The following is a 7,252-nucleotide window of genomic DNA, read 5'->3' as shown; positions in this document are numbered from 1 at the left end:
GAGGCAGTGAAGTGAGTGGGAAGAAACCGAAGAGTTTGAGGAGAAGTTATGAAGGGAAGAGAGGGAGTGTTGGTAACCGTACCCAAAAGTAGATTTCCAAAACCATGCAACTGCATCACCATTTGAAAAGACATGAACTCATAAAAGAAAGATTTTATTTGATTTTAAAATAAAACTGGAAATTAATTTTAAATTTTGAGAAACAATAAATCAAACTGAAAATCTTTTTGGATCAAAAACATTAAATGAAAATCCTTTCAAAAAATTAAACACACAGCCCAAAAAAAAATTAACAACCAAACAGAAATTTTAACATTCATATTAGGGCCCAGAGATGGTTGGATTTAAGGAAACACACTGGACCACTCTAGATCTGATATTTAAGGTTGGCCCAAATCATTTTTCACTTGGAATAAGCCCAGATCACGCTGATTAAGGGGAACGTTTATCACCTGTCCAGAATTGTCTCATACCTGTTTATGAGACAAAAAGCTCCAGCAAATACATCAGCATTTTTCAAATAAAGAATCATAACTCAAAATTCCTAGACAAGTCCTAAGCATGTAGAATCTATCCTCAGCTAGTGGTTTTGTGAATATATCTGCTAATTGCTCCTCTGATTTAACAAATTGAATACTAATATCCCCCTTTTGGACATGTTCTCTTATTGAGTGAAATTTCACTTCAATATGCTTAGTCCTAGAGTGCAAAACTGGATTTTTAGAAATATTAATGGCACTCATATTATCACACATTAAGGGAATATTTTCAGCATTTAATTTGTAATCAGCAAGCTGTGTTTTTAACCATAAAAGCTGAGAACAACAAGAAGAAGCAGCTATATACTCAGCCTCTGCAGTGGATAGGGCCACTATTGGTTGCTTCTTACTTGACCAAACATTTAAGGACTTCCCAAGGAAGCAACATAAACCAGAAGTGCTCCTTCTATCAACTCTATCACCAGCAAAATCTGCATCACAATAACCAACTGCAGAAAAATCATCAATCTTAGGATACCAAAGACCAAAATTGGATGTGCCATGAACATATCTAATGATCCTTTTAACTGCAGAAAGATGTGACTCTTTAGGTTTGGATTGGAACCTAGAACACAATCCAACACTTTGCATAATATCGGGCCTAGAGGAAGTTAAGTACATAAGAGAGCCAATCATTCCTCTATACCTAGTCTCATCAACATCTTTCTCAGTTTCTCCCTTATCTAATTTAGAACTAGGATGCATGGGAGTTCCCATGGGTTTGGCATTTTCCATACCAAATTTCTTAACTAATTTCTTGGCATACTTTTCTTGATGAATGAAAATACCTTTTTCAGTTTGTTTAATTTGCAGCCCAAGGAAGAAATTAAATTCACTCATCATACTCATGTCAAATTCACTTGTCATGAGTTTTCCATATTCAGAACAAAGGGATTCATTGGCTGATCCAAAAATAATGTCATCAACATATATTTGGACTAGAATAAAAGAATCATTAGAGTTCTTGATGAATAGAGTTGTGTCAGTGGTGCCTCTTTGAAAACCATTTTTCAAAAGAAAAGAGCTAAGTCTCTCATACCAAGCTCTAGGAGCTTGTCTTAAACCATAGAGAGCTTTAGATAATTTGAAAACATGGTCAAAATGATATTTATTTTCAAAACCAGGAGGCTGCTCCACATACACCTCTCTATCTATCACACCATTCAAAAATGCACATTTCACATCCATTTGATATAATTTAAAACCATAAAATGCAGCATAAGCTAAGAGAAGTCTAATGGCTTCCATTCGGGCAACAGGGGCAAAGGATTCATCAAAGTCTATTCCTTCTTCTTGGTCATATCCTTGTGCCACTAGCCTTGCCTTGTTTCTTGCAATGTTACCATCTTCTCCCAACTTGTTCCGAAAAATCCACTTGGTGCCGGTCACTTTCTTTCCACTTGGCCTTGGAACCAAAGTCCATACTTGGTTCTTTTCAAACTCAAGAAGCTCATCCTCCATAGCTTTAACTCAAGAAGGGTCACTAAGTGCTTCCTTGATGTTTTGAGGCTCTATTTGTGAAAGAAGGGCAATGTTTGATCCTTCATTTGCCTTTCTAGTGGAAGACCTTGTTTGTACTCCATGAGATACGTCCCCAATGACAAATTCCTCAGGATAATTCTTCAAGAATCTCCATTCACGAGGTCTGGTGGACTTGGAGGCAGATTCAGTCACCAAGGGATTCTGAACGCTGCTGGCTGCAGGATTTCCTTCAGATTCATGAGACAAAATTGAATTGTCTCTTGAATTTTTAGCATTAGCAGTTTCTGGTTCAGCTTGTCCAGAATTTTCTTTTTCATGATTTTGAGCAGCTTCATCTTCCTTTTGAGCTTGATTTCCTGTACCACAATCTTCCAAAATGCTTTGTACCAAGTTAGTATCACAAAATGTAACATGTATGGACTCTTCAATAATCCTAGCATATTGATGATAAACTCTATATGCTTTACTAGTTGTGGAATATCCTACAAATAAACACTCATACGCCTTTGGATCAAACTTACCCAAAATTTCTTTGTTATTCAAAACAAAACATTTACATCCAAAGATGTGTAAGTAGTCTAAGTTTGGTGGGTAGCCTTTCCAAAGTTCATAAGGGGTTTTCTTCAAAAATTTCCTTATGATTGTTCTATTCAAAATGTGGCAAGCCGTGTTAACCGCTTCAGCCCAAAGGAATTTTGGAACATTACTTTCACAAAGCATAGCTCTTGTCATCTCTTGTATGCTTCTATTTCTTCTTTCAACAACTCTATTTTGTTGTGGTGTTCTTGGACAAGAGAAGTTGTGAGATATTCCAAATTCCTCACAAAAGGATTCAAATAAATTATTTTCAAATTCAGTTCCATGATCGCTTCTTATAGAAGAGATTTTCAAATCCTTTTCATTTTGAATTTTCTTGCAAAAAGGTTCAAAGGCCTAAAAGGCTTCATTTTTGTGTGCAAGAAATAAAACCCAACCAAACCTAGTATAGTCATCCACAATTACTAAACCATAATGTTTACCACCTAGGCTTTGAGTTCTTGTTGGACCAAATAAATCAATGTGTAGCAACTCAAGTGGTCTTTTAGTAGAGATGTCTTCCTTTGGTTTAAAAGAACTTTTTGTTTGTTTTTTCCATTTGGCAAGCATCACAAGTGATGTCTTTGTCAAACTTTATCAAAGGAAGACCCCTTACTAATTCTTTCTTTACAAGTTTGTTTATTTGAAACATACTTGCATGGCCCAATCTCTTGTGCCATAACCACTTTTCAGATTCTTTATAGTGAAGACAAGCTACATTTTGATCTTTTAGTTCATCAAGAGTAAGTCCATACATATTATTAAAATGCTTGGCAACAAACATCACTTCATTTGTTTTTTCATTAACAACACAACATTCAAATCTTTTGAAAATCACTAAATATCCTAAATCACACAGCTGACTTATACTCAAAAGATTGTGCTTCAAACCACATACCAAAAGTACATCATCAATGAAAGTAGATTTTTCATTACCTACTTTTCCAACAGCAATGATTTTACCTTTACCAGCATCTCCAAAGGTCACAAAACCTCCATCATACTTATTTAGTTTGATGAAGTAAGTTGACCTCCCAGTCATGTGCCTTGAACATCCACTATCCATGTACCATATGTCCTTTTTGTTCTTGGATGCTAGGCAAATCTCATCAAGATTGTTGTTTCCAGCCATGAAGCAGTCTTTGTCATCTCCTTCAGATTCTTCTTCTTCATTTGAGTCATTCTCAAGATCCTCCCAAGCTGCCATGAGTACTCTCTTCCTTTCCTTCTTTCCTTTGTCCTCCTTTTTGAGCTTTGGACAGTTTAGCTTGAAGTGTCCAGCCTCCTTGCAATGATGGCATGTCACTTTGCTCAAGTCGATTTTGTACTCCTTTGAACTTGAACCTTTGTATTTGCCCTTGTTCTTCATCATCCTTCTAAATCTCCTAGCAAAAAACAAAAGCTCGTCATCTGAAATACCATCACTAGACTCACTCTCTTTTGGTTCTATTTGTGACTTGAGGGATATTCCCTTTTTTTTTGAGTCTGTGTTTGTGTGTGTGGCTTCATAGGCAAGGAGTTTTCCTCTCAGCTCATCATAGGTTATGGGACTTAGGTTGTTATTTTCGGTTAGGACAATAGTAGTGGTTTCCCATTCTTTTGTGGGGCTTCTAAGGAGTTTTCTCACCAAGGTTTGTTCTGCATAGTTTGTACCCATAGCATCAAGGTTGTTGATTATGATTGAGAATCTCTCAAATGCTTCATCAATGTTTTCTCCATCCTTCATGCTAAACATCTCGTACTCTTTTCGCAGCATATCAATCCTCGTTTCTTTGACTTGTTTAGTGCCTTCGTGTGTAACCTGAAGTTTTTCACAGATTTCTTTGGCTGTCTTGCATCTAGACACCTTCCGGTACTCTTCAAAGCTGATAGCACAGTGAAGAAGGTTGATTGCTTTAGCATTCAGTTCTATCTTCTTCTTGTCATCTTCATTCCATTCAACTTCTTCTTTTGGAGTCACCACTCCATCAGCACTTGTTTTTGTTGGGATCTTGGGACCGCTCACAACAATCTTTTATATGTTGTAGTCAATGAATTGGATGAAAATTCTTATCCTTTCCTTCCAGTAGGAGTAGTTCTTCCCGTTGAAAAAAGGTGGCCGGTTGTTTGACTGGCCTTCAGTGAGGGTGTAGGCAACTGTGGTTGTGCCTAAGTTGTTCGCCATTGGATCTTTGCTCCAAGCGGTTAAGCTTGATTCTTGAGACTTTAGCTCTTGATACCAATTGAAGGTTGTGGTAGGCTTAGAGAAGGGGGGTTGAATCTATGCCTTCCTTTTAAGTTGCTGTTATTATCCTTTTTAAATAAACTTTCAATTCTGATTCTGTTTGTACTCAGCAGCAGAAATTTATGAGACAATTTAGTTTTGTCTCATGAATATCAGAAAACAGAACACAGGAGAGAAGAGAAAAGATAACACCAGCATGTATCCTGGTTCGGTTGCCTTGTGCTATGCAACCTACGTCCAGTCTCCTCCACAACTATGGAAGAATTTCACTATAGTTAACAATATTACATACACCAATTTCACAGGATTGACTCAATCCTTTCACACTCAAGTTCTAACCTAACTTGACATTGGCTATGCTAATACCTAACTATTCCTCTTAGTACTAACCCAACTAAGAAAGGGATACCTTACAGGTACAAGATACATGACACTTAATCAACCTAAAGAAATTTGAAATAAACTCTAGGCTTCTCTCTCAAGTGTTTCTCTCAGCCTTTTTCCACTCATGGCTTTTTCATAATCTTTCTCACAATGCCTTTTCTCATAAGAAATTACAGAAAGATAAACTTAGAAAAGCACATTACAATCAGTAAAACATGAAGGAGATTGACTTCATCAACAGCCTCTTTGCTATGTGCAAAACCAGATTCGCAAACCTCAGATGCAGTTCTTCAGTATTGGCCAAATGCTTCTTTGAAAGAAAGCATTATCCAAGTAGAGGAACTTCTTAACAGAACACTGTTCTCACACTCTGGTTTTCTCTCCTTAGTTTCTGAATGGACAGCAAACCTCTTTTATCTCCTTGCATGTTGCTTGGTTCTTCTTCCGAGGTCAACACCTTGAGCCTTGAGCTTCACCAACCCACAGAATCACTTTTTTCTCCTTAATCCTCAGAGTAGAAACTTTCCTTCTGACTTCTTCATCTTGACCGAAAGCCATAAAGCAGCAACCATAGAGATCTTCTCATGGTCAACTTGATCTGAGCCCTTGAAAACCAACTTAGTCCCCAAGTCTTGTTTAAGACCGTAGATACATAGCAGAGAAGAACATAAATCCTCTTTCCCTTGTATCCCATTTCGGATAGAGCAGAGAATTGGGAAGAAGAGATGAAACCAAGTTGCATGTATGAGGAAAAGATTTACCTATAACCTAAGCTTGATTTGGTTTGGATTTGTTGAGATAACTTCTACCTTTCAAGCTTAGTTTCTCTTTCTTGCTTCTTTGGTGACTATCTTGGTGAAGAAACTCTTTCTCCCTTTCTCTTTTTTACTTTTCTGAAGCTGATTTGACTTGGTTAGAGAGAGATGAACGTTGCTTTTGGTTAAGCAAAAGAGAGGGATTTGCATTTCTGAAACCAGATCAGGCTTGGATCGAGTATTGGTAAGCATGGCCCGATTTGATTTCTTTGGCTTCTTTCTTTGCTTTTCCTTGGGCTCTTAATTTTGCTTTCAGCCCAATATCCTTGCTGATTGCTTTCTATTCCATTTGGGCTATTAACATTTGGCCTGCAACAATAAACAATTAGTTAACAAGAAGATATAAATAATCAACACTAATTATTTATTTTGCCCAAAAATAATGTTTGTCATCACTAATTAATTTAGTTAATTTCTTAACTCAACACACTTTATTCATAGAATTTTAGGTTTAAATGTAGTTTTCTAGAGAGAGATGTAGTTTTCTAGAATTTTAGGGTTTTTAGCTTTATTTCTTCTCCAATTCAGATTTTTCATCTTACTTTATTTTAGTTTCTATTCTACATTCTATTATTCTAGCATCTTAGTTTATCTTCTCTTGTTGATTTATTTATTTTCCAATTTAGTTTATGAACTTTTGATGTTAGATTCAATTTCTATATTAATGCAATTTATATTTTTCATGGTTATTGTTACTCTCTTTAATTGTTGGTCATTGATGCTTGCAATTGGTTGTTTAGATTTAATATTCTTTGTGTAATTTTATGATGCTTTTATTTTGTTCCTACCAAGTATTTGGTAAAATTCTTGGTAGGATTTTAAATTAGATTTTTGGTATTCTTAGCTTAAGTTGATTAATTTGGAGACTCTTGAATTGTCAAAGTCTCTTGTTGGTTGGTGATTAAAAGTTGCTAGTTGGCTTGCATTTCACTAACTCTAGTATTTTATTAGGACTTGTGAACTCAAGTTGAATTGCTCACTTGACTTACCTTCAATTGTTAGAGGTTAACTAAGTGATAGAAAAAGGCAATTACCATCACAAGTGACTATGATAATGGGGATATGAATTCCAATTATCAATCCTTGCTAGGACTTTTTATTAATTGTTAGTTTACTTCCTTGTCATTTACATTCCTTGTTCAACATTTAAAAACCCCAAAAATACTTTTCTATAACCAATAGTAACATACTTTCCTGCAATTTCTTGAGAGACGACTTGAGGTTTAAATACT

The 7,252-nt window shown here is 35.9% G+C and overlaps 2 pseudogenes; both read right to left on the bottom strand.

Moving 5' to 3' along the window:
- Window positions 1–506: 506 nt before the first annotated feature.
- LOC148567027 (secreted RxLR effector protein 161 pseudogene) lies at window positions 507–1,244 on the bottom strand (annotated as a pseudogene).
- Window positions 1,245–2,209: 965 nt separating this feature from the next.
- LOC148567026 (uncharacterized) lies at window positions 2,210–4,761 on the bottom strand (annotated as a pseudogene).
- Window positions 4,762–7,252: the final 2,491 nt, after the last annotated feature.

The sequence above is a fragment of the Arachis ipaensis genome, chromosome B4 (genome assembly GCF_059453495.1).
Source record: "Arachis ipaensis isolate K30076 ecotype BB chromosome B4, ASM5945349v1, whole genome shotgun sequence".
In the NCBI taxonomy this organism is placed as follows: domain Eukaryota; kingdom Viridiplantae; phylum Streptophyta; class Magnoliopsida; order Fabales; family Fabaceae; genus Arachis; species Arachis ipaensis.
The sequence above is the reverse complement of the archived record's forward strand: the minus strand, read 5'-3'. Positions and strand labels throughout refer to the sequence as shown.